Source organism: Pseudophryne corroboree, chromosome 2, assembly GCF_028390025.1.
Source record: "Pseudophryne corroboree isolate aPseCor3 chromosome 2, aPseCor3.hap2, whole genome shotgun sequence".
Taxonomy (NCBI): domain Eukaryota; kingdom Metazoa; phylum Chordata; class Amphibia; order Anura; family Myobatrachidae; genus Pseudophryne; species Pseudophryne corroboree.
In genome coordinates this window covers 1,051,174,238-1,051,186,367 of record NC_086445.1, presented here as the reverse complement: position 1 = coordinate 1,051,186,367, position 12,130 = coordinate 1,051,174,238, and the positions used below count along the sequence as shown (strand labels likewise).

Below are 12,130 nucleotides of genomic sequence, written 5' to 3'. Positions count from 1 at the left end.
TAGGTGGTAAAATACTTTAAGAGACTAAGAAAAAATTCTTATAAAACAATGAGGGGTTTATTTACAACGAACGTTTGAGACACTTGAACATATGAAGTATAAAAACATAGAAAGAGAGGGCAACATGTATAAAATGCTGTTTTTTAAAAAGACGGTTGCAAAAAAAAATTTTTTTTTTTAAACTTTCCATAGGACATATAAAAGACAGTAATAAAAAATAGTGCTAAAAATACATGTATTTAAAAAATGAGAAGCTCTAGAGATAAATATGTCTAAAGTTATGTGTAGAGATATAAATAGATGAAAAGTTCCGTATAAAGAAAAAGCAGCTTAACTGAGGGGTCTTGATGTAGTCAGACCAGACGAAACGCGTTGGATGATTCCTGCTACTATTGAAATCCTTCATATGTTCAATTGTCTCAAACGTTCGTTGTAAATAAACCCCTCATTGTTTTATAAGAATTTTTTCTTAGTCTCTTAAAGTATTTTACCACCTATGGTCGCTCTGATCTTATTTGCTTTTTCCAATATATATATATATATATATATAGAGTATGATTGCGGGCGGCACTCTCGGCGTGAATGAAGACAGACACGTGAGTCTTTAAGTCATCAACGTTTCAATGTCCAGAGTGACATTTTCGTCAGGATAAAGTTACAAACAAGCATTACTCACCATTTTATCTCCGTCTGGTGGTCCGAGGCGCCATCAGCCGTCGCGTCCCGTTCCGTGCAACAATGACGTCATCACGAGGTGCCGGCATCGGCGTCAAGGAACACCTGGACCGGAGCACATATAAAAACACCTAAAATAAGTGCAAAACGAAGCAAGTGAAAATAAATAACAAAACAATATAGAGACTATTAACAATGCAACATTAGGGTCTGATTTATAATAATGTATCACTCATGCAGTCATATAGATTAGACCGTTAATGTGCTAGAAGAGTCAGTGTATTACTACACTATGTGAATGAACAACTATATTATGCATAGGAAGATGTAACAAGTCAGAATAACTTTAATTATTTTGTTATTCTGACTTGTTACATCTTCCTATGCATAATATAGTTGTTCATTCACATAGTGTAGTAATACACTGACTCTTCTAGCACATTAACGGTCTAATCTATATTCAATATTTTGTGCATTAACGGCACAATAATTAACTTCTGTTTAGCGGTTACAAGTTACAATATGACTGCATGAGTGATACATTATTATAAATCAGACCCTAATGTTGCATTGTTAATAGTCTCTATATTGTTTTGTTATTTATTTTCACTTGCTTCGTTTTGCACTTATTTTAGGTGTTTTTATATGTGCTCCGGTCCAGGTGTTCCTTGACGCCGATGCCGGCACCTCGTGATGACGTCATTGTTGCACGGAACGGGACGCGACGGCTGATGGCGCCTCGGACCACCAGACGGAGATAAAATGGTGAGTAATGCTTGTTTGTAACTTTATCCTGACGAAAATGTCACTCTGGACATTGAAACGTTGATGACTTAAAGACTCACGTGTCTGTCTTCATTCACGCCGAGAGTGCCGCCCGCAATCATACTCTATACTATTGGATACAGGTATACTGTATATCCCGGGGAGGGCACCGGCATTACAACTATTGATACCATCGTTTAGGGGACTTGGGAGTGCCGTCGACCCTGCTTACCTATATATATATATATATATATTGTGACAAGAACACTGGGATAGTGTTTGAGGGCAGGTATGTTTGTCCCAGGTTCTTGTCTTAAATGTATTAGAAAAATGAAAACTGCTAGGAATATGTTTTGTTTTGTTAGAACCTTTTCAGTTTGTAGGAAAAGCTGGGTAAGGGCCCTGAAAGAGAGATGGGGCAAGTTCCAGACATTGGGCCCAGTTCGGGTCTTTGGCCTCACAGAAGGCTAATCAGGCTTTCAGCTGTGAGCTATACAGTGTTTGCTGGACAACTCTGTTTTTTTTTTTAGTGATAGTTAGGAACATCTTGTGTTTAGTTAGTGCCGGACAGGCAAGGTATTTTCTTTTGGTGTTTGTTTTATTTTCTGTACAATAAAACTGGCTGGGGCCAGTTGTACCAGAAACTGGACTTGTGTTGTTCCTCAGCTGCTGCGTGCTGCCATTTACCCCAGGAAACGGCACCTTGCACCCTTACAGTGTTACAACTTAGTGGAGAACGCGAGCAGTCCGTTCTGCGCATAAGTGAAAGCAGCAGCTTTATGAGGCCTGCAGAAAACGGTGGTTTATGCAGATACAGCCCAGTGTGAAGTTGCTGAGACTCACCCCTGAGGGTTTGATATATGTCCTGGGTGAAAGCAGCTACAAAGCCGCCTGAAAAATCTGTCGACATGGAGGAACTGCTTAAAGCCTTGCTGCAAGCTACAGCGGTTCAGCAGGAGGCCAACAGACAGCAGCAGGTGGCAATGGAGGAAAATTGGAGACTACAGCAGGCAGCTGTTGACGAACTTTACAGGCAACAGCGTCAGGATAGAGAGGCCTTAACAGAAGTGGTGCAGAGCCTTGCAGCCCGGATTGGAGATGTGGCCGTCAGTGCTCCGACCAGCTCTAGTTCTATACGGGCCAGTCACTTCCTGCAGAAAATGATAGAGGCTGATGATGTGGAGGCCTACCTGACCACGTTTGAAAGGACTGCCGAGCGTGAGAACTGGCCGAAAGCACAGTGGGCCAGTCTGCTGGCACCTTTCCTGTCAGGTGAGCCCCAAAAAGCGTACTTTGATTTAAGCCCTGCTGAGGCTCGGGACTATGATAAATTAAAGACTGAGATCCTGACCCGCCTGGGAGTCACGCTGTCAGTACGAGCACAACGGGTGCACCGGTGGGTGTACGCCATGGACAAGCCTCCTCGCTCCCAGATGCACGACCTTATTCAGCTAACAAAAAAATGGTTACAGCCAGAGACATTAACTGGTCCCCAGATGGTTGAAAGAATCGTCATGGACCGCTACTTGAGATCTTTGCCCATGGTCCTGCGCAAGTGGGTGAGCCATGGAAACCCGGGTACTGCTGACCAATTAGTGGACATGGTAGAGAGGTATTTGGCAGCAGAGGAACTACTGATGACCACCCAGCAACCTTTAGATCCTCGACAGCGCCCTTCAGTAAAGACTGGTAAGACTGTTCCATGGGAAAACGTTGCTGGGCGGTTAAGAGAATGCAAGGCTGGAGAGACTGTAAACACTGGCCCTGGAGACAGGCCAATGGGGCTAGAACGGTCTATGCTGCCCAAACGGGTTGATAATCATGTGGTTAAATGTTTTAGGTGTGGTATGCCAGGTCATGTTATTGCCAATTGCCCAGTCATGCAAGAACCCATGCAATGTGATGCTACCTCTGAAGAAACCGCCCATTGTGGAGGCGGAGAAACGCGTCAGGTGACTTGCACAACTGTGGAACGCAGGTGGACCGCAAACCGGAAGCCGGAAGCACCGTAACCGGAAGTCGCGAACCGCGGCAACGCAGCGTCCCCTGCTACCCAGGATCTCCACACTTGGCTCTCTGTCTCCGCTCCTGACGTAGCCGAGCACAAGCCTGCAGGACACTGTGCCATACACACCAGGCACGGCCCCAAGAGAAACCGCCTCAGTGCGGCCAGCCATACGGAGGGAGACAGCTGCGGGACTGGCATACCACCAATTCAGCTACATCAATTGGTGAAGTATAAACAGGCGTTAAACATTCTCAGCCTTCTTCTTCTTTTATCCCGCAAAGTGCATTTGAGCCAGTAACAGCACTCAACTCTTATTAATCATTAAACAGCCACATGCATGCATGCAAGAGAACTAACAATATTAATCTGGGATAGTGCTATAACATCCTATAAAGTCCCGGGACCCAGGACACAGTGATTACTATTAACTTTTTAAACCATTATGGTATTGTTGCAACTTGTTTTATTAATTTGTCATTAGTTGCCGGTTATGGCAACCAAATAATTTATGTTGATTTGCTCTTTTTAGATAATATATATTTTTACCAATAAATGTTATTGATTTTTTACAAAACCAGCAGCCGTTGTATTCTAATTCCCCTGAGCGCCCACATTATCATTATTCCTCTTTTTGCTTAGTTAGGTGGATATCCAGGTCCATCATTGTGGGCAGCTAATAGGGTGTTTCCTACATTATAGGTATTACACCTATCCAATTAACTAAATTGTATTTCATATAATCAATCAGTTCTAGTAATCAGCGCCCACCTTCTGTCTGTAGGATTACACCCACTGACTTTTTCTGCCTTTGAATGTCGCAGAATGTCTTTCTTTGCTAGGTTAGTCTGTACTGTGGTACCTTCACCTGAGCTGGAAAAACAAATATGTGATGTGTTCTTAGAGGGTAACCAAGTAGAGGCTTTGCTAGATTCAGGAAGTTTAGTTACCCTCGTGAAAGCTGGGTTAGTGAACCCCTTAAAGGTCCAGCAAATACCTATTGGGGTAACTTGCATACATGGGGATACCCAACATTATGTCACTGCTGAAGTGAATATAGAAACTTGTTGTGGGTCAGCAATTGTTAAAGTAGGACTGGTCCCCACCTTGGTGCATGAGGCCATAATAGGGAGGGATTTTCCTCATTTTTGGAAACTGTGGGAATCACAGTTATCAACAGATGTGAGAAGTAAAGAGCCAGTTGATAATACCGGTGATTTTATGGATGTACGTGTGTCTTCGGAACTTTCTGACCTTTTGCCTTTTGCTAGTTTGGCTGGGGAAGTGACAGATGGGGAGTCCAGTGAGGACCCTCTTGCTGGGAACAGAGACGGGGTATATGCAATTGCGGTCGAATTCCCGAAATTGTCGAAAAACTGGACTTTTTCGCCCCAAAAAAAAAATCGACAATGCAATACAGTACTTTCCGTCAAAAAAACGGACTTTCCAAATTCGACTTTTTGAAATTCGACTTTTGTCAAATTCGACTTTTCTGCAATGGTACAAATGCGGCAATTCGACAAAAGTATATTCAATTGAAGTTTGGAAATTCGACAACAGTGCTTTTAGACAGTAAATTCGTCATTTTCAATCCGCCACACTTTGGTGGGTGAAACTAATAAAAAAAATGTAAAACATGTTTTTTTTGGTGTTTTTTTTATTGGTAATAGCATATCTATTTATATTAGAAGGGATTAGGTACTTGGTTTGTCTTTTTGGGAGGCACAAGTATTATTTATATATTTAAAAAAATATATATATTTTTTTTATTTTTTTAGATGGAATGGTAAAATCCCGAAAAAAATGGCATGGGGTCCCCCCTCCAAAGCATAACCAGCCTCGGGCTCTTCGAGCCGGTCCTGGTTCTAAAAATCCGGGGGGAAAATGGACAGGGGATCCCCCGTATTTTTAAAACCAGCACCGGGCTCTGCGCCTGGTGCTGGTGCAAAAAATACGGGGGACAAAAAGAGTAGGGGTCCCCCGTATTTTTTACACCAGCATCGGGCTCCACTAGCTGGACAGATAATGCCACAGCCGGGGGTCACTTTTATACAGTGCCCTGCGGCCGTGGCATTAAATATCCAACTAGTCACCCCTGGCCGGGGTACCCTGGGGGAGTGGGGACCCCTTCAATCAGCAAGCCTCCCCCGCTAGCTGGTACTTGGAGAACCACAAGTACCAGCATGCGGGAGAAAAACGGGCCCGTTGGTACCTGTAGTACTACTGGAAAAAAAATACCCAAATAAAAACAGGAGACACACACCTATTACACACCTGCTGACACACACATACTTACCTATGTTAACCCGCCGACTGCCACGTCTCCTGATCCGACGATCCGGGGTACCTGTGAATAAAATTATACTCACCTCAATCCAGTGTCCAGATATAAATCCACGTACTTGGCAAAAAAACAAAACGCATTTACCCGGACCACGCACTGAAATGGGTCCCATGTTTACACATGAGACCCCTTTCCCCGAATGCCGGGACACCACGTGACTGCTGTCACCGAGGTCCCTTCAGCCAATCAGGAAGCGCAACTTCGTTGCACTCACCTGATTGGCTGTATGCGCGTGTGACCTCAGACAGCGCATCGCAAAGCCTCTCCATTACTTTCAATGGTGGGAACTTTGCGGGCAGCGGTGGGGTTACCCGCGGTCAGCCGCTGACCGCGGGTGACCTCACCGCTGACGCAAAGTTCCCACCATTGAAAGTAATGGAGAGGCTTTGCGAGGCGCTGTCTGACAGCTCAGACGTCCAGCCAACCAGGACGTTGCGCTCGCTGATTGGCAGAAGGGACCTCGGTGACAGCAGTCACGTGGGGTCCCGGCATTCGGGGAAAGGGGTCCCATGTGTAAACATGGGACCCCCTTCAGTGCGTGGTCCGGGTAAATGCGGTTTGTTTTTTTGCCAAGTACGTGGATTTATATCTGGACACTGGATTGAGGTGAGTATAATTTGATTCACAGGTACCCCGGATCGTCGGATCAGGAGACGTGGCAGTCGGCGGGTCAACATAGGTAAGTATGTGTCGGCAGGTGTGTAATAAAGTTTTACTCTCAAGGTGTGTGTCTCCTGTTTTTAATTGGGTATTTTTTTTCCAGTAGTACTACAGGTACAAGCGGGCCCGTTTTTCTCCCGCATGCTGGTACTTGTGGTTCTCCAAGTACCAGCTTGCAGGGGAGGCTTGCTGGGACTTGTAGTACTACAGGGAAAAACAATATTCTTTCTCAAGGCCATCAGCCTCCCATCCGCAGCCCTTGGATGGGGGGGGACAGACTCGGGCTTCACCCTTGGCCCTTTGGTGGCTGGGGGGGGACCCCTTGATTGAAGGGGTCTCCACTCCCCCAGGGTACCCCGGCCAGGGGTGACTAGTTGGATATTTAATGCCACGGCCGCAGGGCACTGTATAAAAGTGACCCCCGGCTGTGGCATTATCTGTCCAGCTAGTGGAGCCCGATGCTGGTGTGAAAAATACGGGGGACCCCTACTCTTTTTGTCCCCCGTATTTTTTGCACCGGGCGCAGAGCCCGGTGCTGGTTTTAAAAATACGGGGGATCCCCTGTCCATTTTCCCCTGGATTTTTGGAACCAGGACCAGCTCGAAGAGCCCGAGGCTGGTTATGCTTTGGAGGGGCGACCCCACGCCATTTTTTTCCGAGTTTTTTCCCGTTTTTACCCGATTTTAAAAAAACGGAACAAATCCGTCAAATTGGCCGTTTTTCGGCAGCGGGACTGTCGAATCCGTTTTTTATTGCATATGGTCAATTTCGGCACCCACTTGCCGAAATTACACTGTCGAATTGTGTCGAATTGAAAAACGGCCGATAATTTGCCGCGATTCGCCGCTAATTGCATATACCCCATAGTAGTTAGAACTGAAAGCGTGCCTGACCTGGAGGTAAAGAAGGATCTGTTTGCGTCTGAACAGTTAAAGGATCCTACCTTAATAAAGGCTAGGGAGAATGTTAAGGTTGTTAATGGGGAACCTGTGGTACCGGGTGACAGGGTTACGTATCCCCACATGGCCATCTGTAATGAGCTCTTGTACCACATTGTCAAAAGGGGTGAGGATGTGGTGGAACAGCTGGTAGTTCCCCAGCCTTATCGAAGAACGGTACTAGATTTAGCTCATAGTCACGTTACCGCAGGACATTTAGGGGCAGAAAAAACCACTGAAAGAGTTTTACAAAGGTTCTTTTGGCCAGGGGTTTATAAAGAAGTGTCTGAATATTGTTCTTCCTGTCCTGAATGCCAGTATCATGCCCCTAGACCCCATTTCAGGAGCCCACTAGTTCCCATGCCTATTATAGAGGTCCCGTTTGACAGAATAGCCATGGATCTCGTGGGGCCCTTGTTAAAGTCTGCTCGGGGCCATCAGTATATCCTGGTAATTATAGACTATGCCACTCGATATCCTGAGGCTGTCCCTTTACGCACTATCACAACCAAGGCAATAGCTAGGGAGCTGGTGCAGGTTTTTAGTAGAGTGGGAATACCAAAAGAAATTTTGGCTGACCAAGGTACTCCATTTATATCAAGGATCATGAAGGAATTGTGCAAATTATTTAAGGTCACTCACCTCAGGACGTCCATCTACCATCCCCAAACAGACGGGTTGGTGGAAAGGTTTAATAAAACATTAAAAAGTATGTTAAAAAAGGTTGTTGAGAGAGATGGGAAAAACTGGGATTGTTTGTTGCCCTACTTGTTAATGGCCATCAGAGAAGTTCCTCAGTCCTCTACGGGGTTTTCTCCATTTAATTTGTTGTATGGTAGACACCCCAGAGGGCTGTTGGACATTGCCAAAGAGACGTGGGAAGGACAGCCCACTCCTTATAGAAGCGTTATTGAACATGTATCACAAATGCAGGATAGGATTGCAGCCGTGGTACCTATTGTCAGAGAGCACATGGAACAGGCCCAAAGTGCTCAACAGAGGGTATATAACCAGAGTGCCAAGATACGGGAATTTGCTCCTGGAGATAGAGTTCTTGTTTTGGTACCCACTGTGGAAAGCAAATTCCTAGCTAAATGGCAGGGTCCATTTGAGATTAGGGAAAAAGTGAATGAGGTTAATTACAAAGTATACCAGCCGGGAAAGAGAAAACCCGAACAAATCTACCATGTTAACTTAATCAAACCCTGGAAAGATAGGTTGTCTCTGTCAGCGGAGCCTTGCCCTTCGGTGTCTTCACCTCGGTTGCTTCCCGCAGTAAAGGTGTCAGAGACATTATCAGCTGACCAGAACAATCAGGTTAAAGAATTTCTCATCCAAAATAGGGAGATATTTTCAGAGCTGCCTGGCCGAGCGACCATAATAAAACATGACATTGTCACAGAACCAGGGGTCAGGGTTCATTTAAAGCCATATAGGATTCCTGAAGCTCAGCGAGAAGCTGTTACTAAAGAAGTTAAAACCATGTTAGAACTTGGAGTCATAGAGGAATCTAACAGTGAGTGGTCCAGTCCCATAGTTCTCATCCCGAAGCCCGACGGTAGCATACGCTTCTGTAATGACTTTCGTAAGTTAAATGAGGTGTCCAAGTTTGACGCGTACCCCATGCCCCGTGTGGATGAGCTTATAGAAAGGCTGGGAACAGCCAGGTTTCTCACCACATTGGACCTGGCCAAAGGTTACTGGCAAATACCTTTATCTGATAGCGCAAAAGAAAAAACAGCCTTTTCGGTTCCGGAGGGGCTGTACCAGTATAAGATGTTACCCTTTGGGTTGCATGGGGCTCCAGCAACCTTTCAACGGGCGATGGATAAAATTTTGAGGCCCCATAGAAAATATGCAGCTGCCTATTTGGATGATGTGGTAATTCACCGTACAGACTGGGGGACCCATTTGGTTAAAGTACAAGCAGTACTGGACTCAATCAGAGAGGCAGGGTTAACTGCTAACCCAAAGAAGTGTTGCCTCGCAATGGAGGAGGTCAAATACTTTGGCTTCACCATAGGCAGAGGTCTAATTAGGCCCCAATTGAATAAAATTGATGCTATTCAAAACTGGGCTTTTTTGGGAATAACTGGGTACTATAGATGGTTTATTCCCAATTTTGCGACCACAGCGGTGCCGTTGTCAGACCTTACCAAAGGGAAGCAGTCAAATATGGTGAAATGGAACCCTGATGCAGAAAAAGCGTTCCAAGCGTTAAAAGTGGCTTTGTGTTCACAACTGGTATTGATAACACCAGATTTTTCAAAAGAATTTGTGGTACAGACAGATGCCTCAGAGGTAGGGATAGGCGCTGTGCTGTCCCAAACCAGAGATGGGGACGAACACCCTATCATTTATTTGAGTAGGAAACTCAATGAGCATGAAAAAAGGTATGCCATTGTGGAAAAGGAGGCTTTGGCCATTAAGTGGGCACTAGATACCTTGAGATATTACCTCTTGGGTAGACAATTCAGACTAGTGACGGATCATGCCCCTTTAAAATGGATGTATGTAAATAGAGACAAGAATGCTCGTGTAACTAGATGGTTTCTAGCGTTGCAGGATTTTAAGTTTACTGTCGAACATAGACCGGGTACACAATTGTCCCGCATCTTCTGTTTGGGGGCTACAAGTGTTCCGGCCCCTAGGTCGAAACAGGGGAGGGGGATATGTGACAAGAACACTGGGATAGTGTTTGAGGGCAGGTATGTTTGTCCCAGGTTCTTGTCTTACATGTATTAGAAAAATGGAAACTTCTAGGAATATGTTTTGTTTTGTTAGAACCTTTTCAGTTTGTTGGAAAAGCTGGGTAAGGGCCCTGAAAGAGAGATGGGGCAAGTTCCAGACATTGGGCCCAGTTCGGGTCTTTGGCCTCACAGAAGGCTAATCAGGCTTTCAGCTGTGTAAGAGTGTTATAGAGCTGCTGGCCTGATTAGGGTGGGCAGACTGCCTGGGAAGACTGCAGGATCTCTGTGAGAGAAACACGCTTCCTGATACAAGTGAGCTATACAGTATTTGCTGGAGAACTCTGTGTTTTTTTGTTTTAGTGATAGTTAGGAACATCTTGTGTTTAGTTCATGCCGGACAGGCAAGGTATTTTCTTTTGGTGTTTGTTTTATTTTCTGTACAATAAAACTGGCTGGGGCCAGTTGTACCAGAAACTGGACTTGTGTTGTTCCTCAGCTGCTGCGTGCTGCCATATACCCCAGGAAACGGCACCTTGCACCCTTACAGTGTTACAATACATATATATATATATATATATATATATATATACACAGAGTATACCACACACATTATACAGTGGTTAGACAGTATATAGAGGCTATACCACACAGATATTATACAGAGGTTATATATACAGTCTATACCGCACGCACTATAAACAAGTTATATACACACATACATCCCAACATTCGAAGGTAGACTAGGGGGAAAAGGATTATGGCTACGTACCCACTAGGCCATTGCGACTGGTGTATGACATTATGCAGGCGTCAGCACGTGTCGTCACACTGGAGGCAAGCACAACAATCCAGCAGCTACTGGACTGCTCCCAGCCTCTCCCTGCATCCATTTACCGCTGCTCTGCTGATCAGCATGTGACAAAGAAGATCTTCATACCCCATCATGTGCCTCAGAGACCCATCATGCCTCTTTATATGCCTCAGAGCCGTTCCTCCCCCTTTTAATGCCTCAGAGCCCACTCATGCCGTTATATGCAAGCCCATAGACTCCCCCTACCCTGTTATGTGCCTCAAAACCCCATCATGCCCCTTTGTATTATTTAGAGACCACTCATGCCCCTTTCTATGCCTCAGTGCCCCATATCCCCTTTCTTATGCCTCAGATCCCCCATCATGTCCCTTTGTTTTCTTCAGAGACCCTCATGCCCCTTTCTATGCCTCAGAGCCCCTTATGCCCTTTCTTTTGCCTCAGATGCCCCATCATGTTCTTTTGTTTTCCTCAGAGACCCTCATGCCCTTTTCTATGCCGTAGAGCTTCCTCGTGCCTCTTTATGTGCCCCAGAACCCCCCATACCCTTTTTTATGCCTCAGAGCCCTCGCATGTCCCTTTATATGTCACAGAACCCCTTTAGTTTCTTAATTTCTTTCAGAGACCCCTTGTGCTCCTTAATATGCACAAGAACAAGGAATGACTCCGCACCAGTCAAAAAAAATTGTTAGTATTACTGTATATAGAACCAGAATTGTATTCATCTACAGGAATGCTTCCTATTATATGTACCTGGTGGTGCACCCAGAGTCAGGGAGGGACTGAAGAGAAAACGACTTTGCAGAAGACTCTTGTGTGGGTGGACTCTTAATTTAAGTCATATAAACAATTAAATACAAGAGTGCACCCACACAAGAGTCTTCTGCAAAGTCGTTTTCGCTCCTTAATATGCCTCAGATCCTCCTAATGCCCATTTATGTGCCTCAAAGCCCCATCATGAACCCTCTATATACCTCAGAGCCCCCCAGTTTTATTTATTTTCCTCAGAACCCTGTCATGCCCCTTTATGTGCCTTTTGATATACCCCAGAGCACCCTCATGACCCTTTTTGTGTCTCAGCACCCCTTCATGACCCTTTATATGCCCCAGAAACCCTTCATGACCCTTTATATGCCCCAGAAACCCTTCAGTTTCTTTATTTTCCTCAGAGCCCTCTCATGCCCCTTTATGTGCCTCAGAATCTCCTAATGCCCTGTTATGTGCCTCAGAGGCCTCTCGGTTTCT

General features: G+C 45.2%; 1 protein-coding gene across 3 annotated transcripts in view; it reads right to left on the bottom strand.

Moving 5' to 3' along the window:
• Positions 1-12,130, bottom strand: part of LOC135050403 (vang-like protein 1) — a 265,602-nt gene that overhangs the window by 65,326 nt on the left and 188,146 nt on the right. The window lies entirely within an intron of this gene.